Source organism: Maylandia zebra, linkage group LG1 (assembly GCF_041146795.1).
Source record: "Maylandia zebra isolate NMK-2024a linkage group LG1, Mzebra_GT3a, whole genome shotgun sequence".
Lineage (NCBI taxonomy): Eukaryota > Metazoa > Chordata > Actinopteri > Cichliformes > Cichlidae > Maylandia > Maylandia zebra.
The window spans coordinates 42,343,861-42,357,266 of record NC_135167.1 but is presented as its reverse complement, the minus strand read 5'-3'; positions in this window follow the sequence as shown (position 1 = coordinate 42,357,266).

Below are 13,406 nucleotides of genomic sequence, written 5' to 3'. Positions count from 1 at the left end.
GTCCAGTTTTTAAAACCTTGATCTGAGGGTTTTCACAGTGAAACCAGGGGACACTGTACAACTATAAAGAAGTGACTTGTCAATCATAAGGAGCTCCCACTTTAAACCATACCGTGCCATAATTTACAACATTCATCTTAGTTACAACCCCAAACTTGCAACTGAGCACTCACCAGTAAAGTGTTTACTGAGGTCATACGTTTAGAGAGCTGAAGACAATGTTCCCTCAGACTGCTGAGAAACCAGACTTGTTTTTGCAGCCATGGTATTTAAAAAACAGCTAACTGTCATTAACTGTCCATCCTAACTGGACACATGCTGATGCTTGGCCAGGACCAACAGGCTTTACATTTTAACATCAATGATGCTCTTCAGCATGTTTGTTCAATTCACACATTTATGCGGTAAATTTGGTACTGACCCATCAAGTTTGGTTTGTCTTATTAAATATATTAAAAAAAGATTCAGTGGTACTGATGATGAGTAAATTTTCTAGGCCTGTTTGTTAGTGTTGCTGTTGGCCCACAGATGAATATGAGCGATATGACACTGATTTATCTTCCTGCCCTTTGAACAGATTGTCTGTCTGGCTACTCCCATTCTCTCTTTGTCTCACCTTCACTTTCTCTGTCTTTGTGTTTCCCGGAAATATTGGAGACTAGAGTGCCCCCTGCAAATAAATGGTCATTACCATGACAACAGCGGTACAAGCTGCAGCCGATGTTGATCATGGCAACAGTGGCAGGCAGCCAGATCAACAGCCCGGCTCTACCCCAGGGGCGAGCCAATGTGTGAACTCCGGGGTGTGTGCATACGCTGACTTTAACTTCTATCGCAAATATAGTGACAGCAGCTCAATGTAAATGACATCCAGACCCCAAATCACTGGAATCAAAGTGTGATGCTATTTTTTTCTCCACCGCAAACACTTAAAGAACAAAAGGCTTTGTTGGCTTTAGACTGGCGTATTTATGTTGTTTCACACCACCTCTCCAATAGTCAGCCCTCCATCTTTCCCTTAACATAATGTTTACCCGCAAGCACGGCTGACTGTTCCCGAAAAAGTCGTTTGACATCTCGACAAAGACACTTACTTGGTTTATTGCCAACATTTTGATAAGAAGAGTGATTATGTTCAATCTTCTCAACAACAGAGGCAGAGGGCAGTCAGCTTAACTTTGCAAAATCCACGTCATGTGACATAGAAGGTAATAACAACGTGAGAGATTTTCACGTCTATGACTGAGCGACAATAGATGTCAGCCACCAGGTTTTTTTGTGCTCCTTAATCATAGCAGGAAATGCAGTTTACAACATTTTTATTTCTTAAGTGTTTGAAAAGATAAGGACAAGCAAAGACAATTAAAATCATAACATATTGCATATCTATCACTCTGTGGGAGAGAGCGCTGTGTCCGTTTGCTGGGCAGTGGGGTGAAGACAGCTGATGCCAAGGTTCAAGGTTCTTTATTATTTGTCACATGCATAGTTATACAAGTATAACACACAGTGAAATGTAGCCTGACACGCTCCTCGACATGTGCAAAACTTGGGGGGGGGGTGTAGAGGAAGAACATTTTATATAAATGGTAAATGGCCTGTATTTATATAGCGCTTTACTAGTCCCTAAGGACCCCAAAGCGCTTTACATATCCAGTCACCCACCCATTCACACACACATTCGCACACTGGTGATGGCAGCTACATTGTAACCACAGCCACCCTGGGGCGCACTGACAGAGGCGAGGCTGCCGGACACTGGCGCCACCGGGCCCTCTGACCACCACCAGTAGGCAACGGGTGAAGTGTCTTGCCCAAGGACACAACGACCAAGACTGTCCAAGCCAGGGCTCGAACCGGCAACCTTCCGATTACAAGGCGAACTCCTAACTCTTATATATATATATATATATATATATATATATATATATATAGTATATACACTGGGTGAATGTGCAGTAGTAGCAGCAAGCAGGTGAATTCTGTACATTAATATGAATAGACATCTGACTATTTCACAGGATAGACAATATAAACATATTTAAAATTAAAGGAATTGAAATGTACATTGTGCCTGGGTTTAGAGTGTCTGGAAGAGTCCTGTCTCAGTCAATTATAGATGATGTGAGAGGGCGGGTGTGTGTGTTTAGGGCACGGATGGCTTGGGGATAGAAGCTCCTCTTGAGTCTCTCTGTCCTTGCCCGGAAGATGTGGAACCTTCTACCAGATTGCAGAAGTTGGAACAGTTTGTTGCCAGGATGGGACGGGTCCTTCAGTATCTGCGCTGCTCTAGTCCGGCATCTCCTGGTGTAGGTGTCCTGAAGCGGGGGGAGAGCAATCCTGCAGCAGTGTTCTGCTGTACGGATCACTCTCTGGAGAGCTTTTTGGTCCTTCACACAGCTGTTCCCAAACCACGATGTCATGTTCTGTGTGAGGATGCTCTCCACAGCGCCTGTATAGAAAATCCTGAGGATCTTTGGAGAGACCCTGAACTTCCTCAGTTGTCGTAGGTGATACAGGCGCTGCCTAGCCTTTTTGGTCTGGACCTGAATGTGGGCAGCCCATGTCAGGTCTGAGGAGATGTGGACACCAAGATACTTGAAGGACTGCACCCTCTCCACTGGAGCTCCATTGATGATAATGGGCTTGTAGTCTCTGTGCTGACCCCTTCTGAAGTCCACCACCAGCTCCTTGGTCTTGCTGACGTTCAGCTGGAGGTGGTTGTCCTGGCACCACGATGCCAGATTCTTCACTTCATCCATGTAGGCCGCCTCATCGTTGTTGGAGATGGCACCCAACACCACTGTGTCGTCAGCAAACTTCACAATGGTGTTGGAGCCATGGGTGGCCACACAGTCTGAAGTGTAGAGGGAGTAGAGCAGTGGCGAGAGGACACATCCCTGAGGTGCTCCTGTGTTGATGGTGATGCTGTTGGAGAAGCACCTGCCCACCCTCACCACCTGAGTTCTGCCAGTGAGGAAGTCCAACACCCATGCACACAGACTGCTGTTAAGACCCAGATCCCTCAGCTTTGTGAACAGTCTGCAGGGCACTATTGTGTTAAACGCTGAACTGTAATCAACAAACAGCATTCGCACATAGTTACCCTGTTTCTTGTCCACGTGGCTGAGAGTGGTGTGTAGGACGTGGGCGATGGCATCCTCTGTGGATCTGTTGGATCTGTAGGCGAACTGCAGCAGATCTGTGGTGTCTGGGATGGAGGAGGAGATGATGTTCTTCAGCAGCCTCTCAAACACCTTCATTACTACCGAGGTCAGTGCAACTTGCCGGTAATCGTTCAGGGATGAGGGTTTGCTGTTCTTGGGCACAGGGATGATGGTGGATCTTTTGAAGCATGTGGGGACCACAGACTTTGCCAGGGACTCGTTGAAGATGTAAGTGAACACACCTGCTAGCTGGTCAGCACAGCAGCGCAGCAGACGGCCGGTGATGCCGTCTGGCCCCGCCGCTTTCCTTGTGTTCACTCTCCTCAGTGCCGCTCGGACGTCATGCTCCGCGATGCTGGTCACCGGTCTCTCGCTGATGACGTCACTGTCCTCGGTAGTCAGGCGGTAGATAGCATTAGCCGCCTGGCTAACCTCGAAACGGGCGTAGAACAGATTCAGCTCGTTGGTGAATGCAGAGTCGGCGTTGATCGGCGCAGTGTCCCTGGCTTTGTAGTCCGTAATGGTGCGTAGTCCGTGCCACATACTCCGTGTGTCGCCCTGGTGGAAGCGGGACTCCACATGTTCCCGGTACCTGCGTTTGGCATCTCTCACCGCGCGCCGCACGCCGTATGAGGCCGTTTTGTAGGCGCTCATATCGCCAGTGGCGAGACCCGCGTTGTAGGAGGCGGTCCTGGTGTTTACTGCAGTGCGGATCGATCTGTCCATCCACGGTTTCTGGTTTGGGAATGTGGTGACTCTCACAGTGGGGATAATCTCCTCCGCTAGCATATTGACGAAGCATACTGCTACTTCTGTAAACTCGTTGATGTCGACTGCGCATGCTCTGAACATGTCCCAGTCTACGTCGTTGAGTGCGTCCTGTAGCGTAGCTTCTGATTGGGCAGTCCACCGTTTTACTTCCTTCGTGGTCACGTCTTCCCTCCGTATGCTTTGTTTATACTGGGGAACAGTATAACAGGCTGAACAAGCTGATTAAAAAGGCTGGTTCTGTCCCGTGTGTCAGACTGGAGAACCTGGTGGAGGTGTCTGAGAGGAGAACACTAAAAAGCTTCTCTGTTTCATGCACGCCTCCATGATGGACCATCAGAGCACACGCAGCAAAAGACTCATCGCCCCGAAATGCAGAACTGACTGCCACAGGAAGTCCTTCCTGATGACGGCTATGAGACTGTAGGACTCCTCCTCGCTCTGTCGTGATTTTTTTATAGGATTAATATTAATGTTATTATGTTCTCATTCAGATCGTGCAATATTACTTAACAGTATGTTATTGAATGTTTGTTTCATCCCCGTCATATGCTGCTACTCTCTTTTATTCACCACACAATACTATGTCACTTGTTTTTAAAAATCACCTGCACTGATAGTTACGTTATTAATTTTACCTGATATAGTTATATCGTTACTTTGTTACAGTTATTCTTACTGTATCCTGCAGTTCTTATTGTATATTATTGTATATATGTTTTTGCCTCTGTTTCTCTTGCTGTATTGAGCATGTTTATGATGAAAGAATTTCCCTCGGGATAAATAAAGTTCTTCTTATCTTACCTTATACAGTGGGGCAAAAAAGTATTTAGTCAGCCACCGATTGTGCAAGTTCCCCCACCTAAAATGATGACAGAGGTCAGTAATTTGCACCAGAGGTACACTTCAACTGTGAGAGACAGAATGTGAAAAAAAAAATCCATGAATCCACATGGTAGGATTTGTAAAGAATTTATTCGTAAATCAGGGTGGAAAATAAGTATTTGGTCAATAACAAAAATACAACTCAATACTTTGTAACATAACCTTTGTTGGCAATAACAGAGGTCAAACGTTTACTATAGGTCTTTACCAGGTTTGCACACACAGTAGCTGGTATTTTGGCCCATTCCTCCATGCAGATCTTCTCAAGAGCAGTGATGTTTTGGGGCTGTCGCCGAGCAACACGGACTTTCAACTCCCGCCACAGATTTTCTATGGGGTTGAGGTCTGGAGACTGGCTAGGCCACTCCAGGACTTTCAAATGCTTCTTACGGAGCCACTCCTTTGTTGCCCGGGCGGTGTGTTTTGGATCATTGTCATGTTGGAAGACCCAGCCTCGTTTCATCTTCAAAGTTCTCACTGATGGAAGGAGGTTTTGGCTCAAAATCTCACGATACATGGCCCCATTCATTCTGTCCTTAACACGGATCAGTCGTCCTGTCCCCTTGGCAGAAAAACAGCCCCATAGCATGATGTTTCCACCCCCATGCTTCACAGTAGGTATGGTGTTCTTGGGATGCAACTCAGTATTCTTCTTCCTCCAAACACGACGAGTTGAGTTTATACCAAAAAGTTCTACTTTGGTTTCATCTGACCACATGACATTCTCCCAATCCTCTGCTGTATCATCCATGTGCTCTCTGGCAAACTTCAGACGGGCCTGGACATGCACTGGCTTCAGCAGCGGAACACGTCTGGCACTGCGGGATTTGATTCCCTGCCGTTGTAGTGTGTTACTGATGGTGACCTTTGTTACTTTGGTCCCAGCTCTCTGCAGGTCATTCACCAGGTCCCCCCGTGTGGTTCTGGGATCTTTGCTCACCGTTCTCATGATCATTTTGACCCCACGGGATGAGATCTTGCGTGGAGCCCCAGATCGAGGGAGATTATCAGTGGTCTTGTATGTCTTCCATTTTCTGATGATTGCTCCCACAGTTGATTTTTTCACACCAAGCTGCTTGCCTATTGTAGATTCACTCTTCCCAGTCTGGTGCAGGTCTACAATACTTTTCCTGGTGTCCTTCCAAAGCTCTTTGGTCTTGGCCATGGCGGAGTTTGGAGTCTGACTGTTTGAGGCTGTGGACAGGTGTCTTTTATACAGATGATGAGTTCAAACAGGTGCCATTCATACAGGTAACGAGTGGGGGACAGAAAAGCTTCTTACAGAAGACATTACAGGTCTGTGAGAGCCAGAGATTTTCCTTGTTTGAGGTGACCAAATACTTATTTTCCACCTTGATTTACGAATAAATTCTTTACAAATCCTACCATGTGAATTCATGGATTTTTTTTTCACATTCTGTCTCTCACAGTTGAAGTGTACCTCTGGTGCAAATTACTGACCTCTGTCATCATTTTAAGTGGGGGAACTTGCACAATTGGTGGCTGACTAAATACTTTTTTGCCCCACTGTATAACATGTTCATTGTGTTGACATTTTCTGTATTTAATTACCTTCACCAGTCAACTTTGGGTGTTGTTGTTAGGCAAAAAAAATCAGCACTTCTAATAGAAAAACCAGAAAAAAAATGACAATTTTTCAATCAAGATTTGGATATTTATGTCTCACAAGTAAGAAAGCAGTTATTACAATAACAGATTTAATACAAACTCTAAATTTAAAATCTTTTATTTTCAATTGGTGCACAGCCATGTTTGTAATCATTATTATACAAAAAGTCAAATGTATGTCGTGACACAGGCGCTGCCTCAGTGGGGCCGTGAACACAATCACTGTGTAAAGTGTACATATGCAGCCTTCTGGATAAACATCTTTAATGTTGCAAAAACGAAATGTACTTTCAAAAGAAGAGTCATTTGAAACAGATCTTAGTGTTGTAGAGAGTCACAGTCAATAAAGGCTGCGTAGGCTGATTTAATAAGGGGGACTTTTATATCTAAGGCAGGGGTCGGCAACCTGCGGCTCCGGAGCCGCATGCGGCTCTTTTGTCCTTATACTGCGGCTCCGGGTGGTTTGGGAAACTAAATTATAAGTATTTAGCTGAAGTGTATTTTATTTGTGTTTAGTTCTTTTTTAACTTGTAGTTCTAAATTGGAAGACTATTCTGATTTTGAAATATAAACATAAAATTATATCTTATTATTTTTTCATCGCTCAAAATAAGCGTCACACTCGTGGAAGCCGGTGTACCCGCCGAAACGCCAGTATTTGTCGAGACTTTCAAACCCAGGTAGGCCAGGTATGGATCTTCGGATCCACATTATGTCGGCAGCTGTTCTCCACCGTGAACTATGTTAAAAACAAACACCGCTCACGCCTCACAGATGACAGCTTACAGTCCTGCGTAAAGATGAATGGTAAATGGCCTGCATTTGTATAGTAGCGCTTTTCTAGTCCCTAAGGACCCCAAAGCGCTTTACACTACATTCAGTCATTCACCCATTCACACACACATTCACACACTGGTGATGGCAAGCTACATTGTAGCCACAGCTGCCCTGGGGCGCACTGACAGAGGCGAGGCTGCCGGACACTGGCGCCACCGGGCCCTCTGACCACCACCAGTAGGCAAACATGGGGTTAGTATCTTGCCCAAGGATATTTGGCATGCAGCCAGGAGGCAGCCTGGGATCGAACCACCGACCTTCTGATTAGTGGCTGACCTGCTCTGCCACCTGAGCTACAGCCACCCCGATTTGCAGACGCTGTGCACAGAGGTTCGGGACCATAAGTCCCATTGTAAACATATCACAGCAGACCCAACGATGTTTGCATGAACACGCTTTTCAGCATCTCTTTATTGACCGCTTTTCACACACGGTTGCTGTACGCATACAGCCGGCTGTAGCTTTGCAGCTCACAGCCCGACACACACCAACACAACAGCATAGAGAGCACAGACGTAAAAGCGGCGAGGCGTGATTGCGGGTGCTGCTCAGGTGCGTCCGCCTCCCCTGCAGCGGCGCTGCAGACCACGCCCCGCCACACACATTAACCAGATAAAATACATATTTAGGCAGAATTTTGCAAATATCTATTTTTTTTAGCAGCATAGAGCTTTTTTTCCAATTATTTTTTAAAAGTCAGGTCAAGGCTCCAAAAGCCCAGAGGAGATATAAGGGTTGTTTGCTACAAGGATCATTTCAGTTCTGTCTTTCCTTTTCTTTAAGAGTTCAAAATGTGTTAATTACATAAATAAATGTAATTTTCTCTGTAGCACTTCATGGATTTCATAAGCAGCACACCTTAGTTGCTCTGTGGATTCTTTTAAAAAGCAGTTAAAAACGTTTCTGTTCAAACGAGCCTTTTGTTGATCTACATATTTTATATTCTTTACATTATGTACATTTGATCTTTTACATTGTGTATAATGTCTATTGATTGTATTGTTTATTTTAATATTTGTGTAGAGCGCTTTGTGACTGCCTGTCTGTGAAAAGCGCTTAATAAATAAACTTTACTTACTTACTTTAGTTGTTCACACAAAGCATAAAGGTAAAAAAATAAACAATATATGCAGTGTTATCTTCATTTTAGATGTCAAAAAGTATTTGCGGCTCTTAGTGTTTTCTTTTGCGTGGAAACCGAGTCCAAATGGCTCTTTGGGTGTTAAAGGTTGCAGACCTCTGATCTAAGGGATGAACAGTGTGTGTTCAGTCATGTCAGCAAAGGAAGGAACTGAAAGCTTTATAAATTTAAAGCAGTAATAGTAGTATTAAAATGTAGTTATCATTATCATGTTCTTGTTTTACTGAAAATAACAGGAGCAATGTGTTCAAACCCCTCGGTATTTTGTATGTTCGGCACCATTCTGAATAAGATGAAGTGCATTTAGCATCTACCAGTCCAACACTGCAGTGCATCACAGCAACCCGGTAACATAAAATAAGAACATGAGGCACAAACAGACTTCAGAGAGACTCTACTGGAGAAACAAAACCAAATAATGTAAGTTAGAAAACCTGTGATTACTAAAACAAAATGAACTGTGGCTTCAGCCTAACTCTGTTACCAGTGACCACCTGTGGCTGGTTTCACAAGGGCAGAATTTGGCTTATATGAACCAAATAGTTTGACTTTGTTGGTCTAACGCTGGAGACCAGTCTGAAGCATCTTTGTGAAACCACTCTCAGAACGTCCACAGTTACCTTTGGGCTTCATCACATCTTCATCATGGCTCCACACAGGAAACAACTGATAGAAGAAGTAAAAACTTAATTTAACTGTGAGATTTGTGTGACTAAAGTGAACAGTGTGAAACTTCATAAAGATGCTTTTAAAAATGAACGCCAGAACATCTGTGGCCAACTACAAATCAGTGGAAGCACAGTGGCTGCAGCAATCAGGAGGCACAGAACGAGCATTAGCTCCACTAATCAGCGCCACCACGGCTGTCCTCCTAAAACGCTGCCACCGACAGTGTACTTGTTCAATCTAGATGTTAAAATGGGCAAGTGCTCAGACTTGGCACGGACATCATCAGTTTAAATTAGAATTTCTGTGACAGCTCAGACAGAACAAAGACAGCGCATTACATCAGTCCAGACAAAGAAAACTGCATTTGGGCATGATGAAACTTTTCATAGGAATATATAAAGAGCTGTATACTATAAGAGGGGAATTACTATCTGTAATGCAGATTCTGTAAGCTGATATTACATAACAGTGTCCTCACATTAGAAGATGCATGAACTACCTTACCAACCATGTCATCTAACACTTCAGTTTCTTTTTAATCTTTTGCTCTGACATTGTTTGATATACTATAAAGTCAAATATTTGGTGCTGTCACACTAGAATGTGTTCTACCCAGTACAGTACAAAGTCTTGAGCCACCCCACAGGTCTCTATTACTCTAATGGAAAATACTATATGTTTAGCAGTTTATTGCAATGTCAGATGCATCTCTGAGGTCCTTTGTCCAGTTGCTCACTTAGGTTTTATGTTTAGTATAATTTTCTCAGTGTTTACTTGTGTTTGGTCAGCGTTAACCAAAAACATTTGGTTAGGTTTAGTGAAAACAAAAAACATTAACCCTGAAATTATATTAAAGGGGGATCAAGCGGACTAAAAAGATGTGTTGAGGTATATAAGATATATAAGATTCTGGGAGAGAGTCCAGCAGCACTCAAGCAATGGTGCGTGAATGTGGACAGCTTGGAAAAACAAGGACGTGAAAACAGAAAAGCTGTCACTGAAAATGAACCGGCCATTTCTGTAAAAGCAATATTTCTCCACTGGAACAACTAAAAAGCACTCCCAAGGAGCACAGCTCCATCATGCCTGCCCAACGCTAAGTCATAACGTTTAACCTCTGAGTGGATCCAGCTTTGCATAGTGAAGCATGGGATACATGTGCCAGATAGTTTTTATTCAAGTAGTAATGTTTCAAAATGCCTCTCAAACAGGGAGCCAAACGCAAACTGCTCCTCTGGCAACGGAGAAATACTCCAAATGTAATTTATATTGGTAAACAAGTTTTGGAAATATGCTGCTAGCTACGAAACAAACTTGACCAAACACATAACCTTCACTGGCAGAAAAAAATGTCCAATAAAATATGGGATCAGTTGAAGATTTTGATGTCATCACATTATCATAATGAGAAAATAATGATTCCTGCTTGTATGTTCATGTCTTAATAACTGCTATGGCTGATCTGTAGGCCCTCAAGAAAGACAAAACATTGTTGTGGTTGGTGTCACTGACTGTGAAGTTTAGAAAAAGGATCAGAAACTCTAACCAAAGCAGCAGCAGGGGCACCACAGTGTCTCAGCGCATTTCAGCCTTTGTCAGAGGTTCTGCAGAAGCAAGTCCCTCTGGGTTCAGTTCTCGCAGTACTTGTGGAGTAATGTGTGAATGTGTGTGTGAATGGGTGAATGACTGAATGTAGTGTAAAGCGCTTTGGGGTCCTTAGGGACTGAGTAAAGCGCTATACAAAATGCAGGCCATTTACCATTTAAAAGCTGCCTTCCTAAAATGGTCAAATACTCAGTATATCTTGGTCCAGTTAGTGTTATTGCTGGCACTAAGACTCATATTGTTGAACTGGAAATAAAGGAAACCACCCACCCATCTAACGCCATAGAAACATGTAACGAATTGGCTGAAAAAACAAATCAGTCCTCAAAGACTCGGATTTGGGTTTTTTTTATCAGATCATATTGCACCATAAAGAGCCAACTAAGAGAGTTGTTCTTATAAATCATTGGCTCTATTGATATGCCTTAAGTTGGTTTCCTATGGTTTCTTGTTCATTTCATCATTAACAAGAAGAAATATTCTTGCATCCTTAGTTGCCTTCCCTTTGGTTAAGTGGGTTTCCATCACATCGCTGCCTACAGCCCAGCACAGCTATGTAGAGCTCAGCCAATGAAACCCTGCTGACAGCTCTCCTGGCTCATCTTCTGACAGCTGTGAGGTGGCCACCAGCTCATCTGTGTTTGGGGACTTTTCTTTAGACACCTCCAATTCTGTCTTTTATAATTCATTAACTGTCTCTTGGATTTTGGAAAAAGCTTCCAAGTCATTTTTATGAGCACAGAAAATAAATTAAATGTCAAGTCACAAGTCTTATTACAAAAACAATTACAATTTTAAGTAATTGGGGGTTTTTTTGTTTTGTTTTTTAATCTTTAAAAATGAATTTATTGCAGTAAAATCTGTTCCAAGAGTCTGGAAGAGATAAAGGGATTGATAACCTTTTCTGAGTCAGCAGAAAGAAATGGCCCGATCTTGGTTAGATATCTCAAAGGACTGTAGAACCCTTTGCAAGAGCATACAGGGACAGTTCAGTCAGAACCACAATCCCAGTACTTTATTATAGGCTGTAAAGGTTTGAGAACTCCTCACCCCTTCATGTCATACATGGAAAATTATGGAAAGAAAGGTATGGAGAGCAGCAGCAAAGTGCCATCACAGAGCCACTGAGACCAACTGATCTGTGGGGACTTGTGACCTCCCTGTAATGACCCCGTGCCTGATTTCTGAGCTAAAAATGACAAATTCCAGGCCCAGATACCCAGATGTGGAGACTAATATTGTCGCTTGTTCTAGGGCCACAATGACTCCTTCTTCAATGAGGCAGGAAACTATTAGACATCTGTGTTTTCAGTTGGACATAATTTAGAATGCACTGGTGAAACCAGGTTTAATAGATGCATGAAATTGCATGCATCTGAATAGTGTGCATACAATTTTCCCAGGTAGAAATCAAACCCCCACCTGTAACATGAGTACAGACCACTGAGACACCCGCATAGAAAAAGGTGAAGACATGTTTAGGCATCACAGAGAACTGCCCATGTGAAATATAATAAATCCCGAATTATAGACTTCTTCAGATGATTGACCAAGTAAATGCATTCAACAGTTGCTGAGCTCAGCTTCCACCATTGTTTATATCGTGACACAGGAGTGAATACTCCACATCCAAACTTTTAATTTTTCATTGTTGTTCACAATATAGAGAGCGTTTCTTCAACAGACAGTAAACAGTGGCATGTTTAAACCCGGAGGGGAAAATTCCAGTGAACAGTTAAATGCGGCTACAATATCTGGATCGACCATCTAGAACGCAGCTTTGAGAATGAAGTCTGAAGGGCAGATAAAAGTGCGTTTCAAGGTTGGCAGAGAGATTTCGCTAATGTGGGCTAATGCCGAGGGTACGAGTCAACATGTAACTCTGAATTTAGTGGTACAGTTCTGCTGAATCTCTACAACTTAAATTTTTTTAAAAAGTAGCTATTTTCAGCTGCTCCCTTATTCACAAGGGGTTGTTATCCACACGTTTGAGTTGGCAGATTATGGCAGTAGTATATAACTGGCTCCTTTTTGCGTTTTTCTGTGTGCAGATTGGGAGAGATGCTATATTTTTTAAACTTGTCCAAGCCAACAGCACCAGTGCATTGTGAGACCCCCCTGAGTCTCCCCCCAGCACTGTGAATTCAGACATCTCGTCCATCTCCACCTCTGTGTGACTTGCAGGGCACATCTGGACCCCTGGAGCTACTTGAAGAAACTGTGAACAACATCAAAGTCACCACTTTTCACCTGCTTTGGAGAAGTATCACAAAAAAGTCATGTTTCGTTTGTGAACGCCGGTTCCCGAGGTTTTCTACACAGGCTACTGTTGAAATTATTAAAAGACTATGGATGGCAGATGAACATCCCTGCCATCAATGAACATTGCAAATGCCTCCTATGAGACTTACAATTCCTTGGTAGATGATGATGACTGGGACGTATGACTGGGAATCAGTTGGGAATTACTAGAGAGAAAGCAGAAGATTTAATGGTTAGGGCCTTCCAGTCTTATTGTACAAAGCTCAGTATTTTCATGTGTAATTTGAATTCAATAAAAGGTATGTTAACAGTACAGTCCAGTCATCTTGTGTCTCACAGTGATCATGAAAATAACAGTTTCGGGCTGATATAAATCCACCACTGTAAAAAGTTTTAACAGAAGCTTTTAAAGCCTCTTGTGAAAACATGAAAACTCATGATCT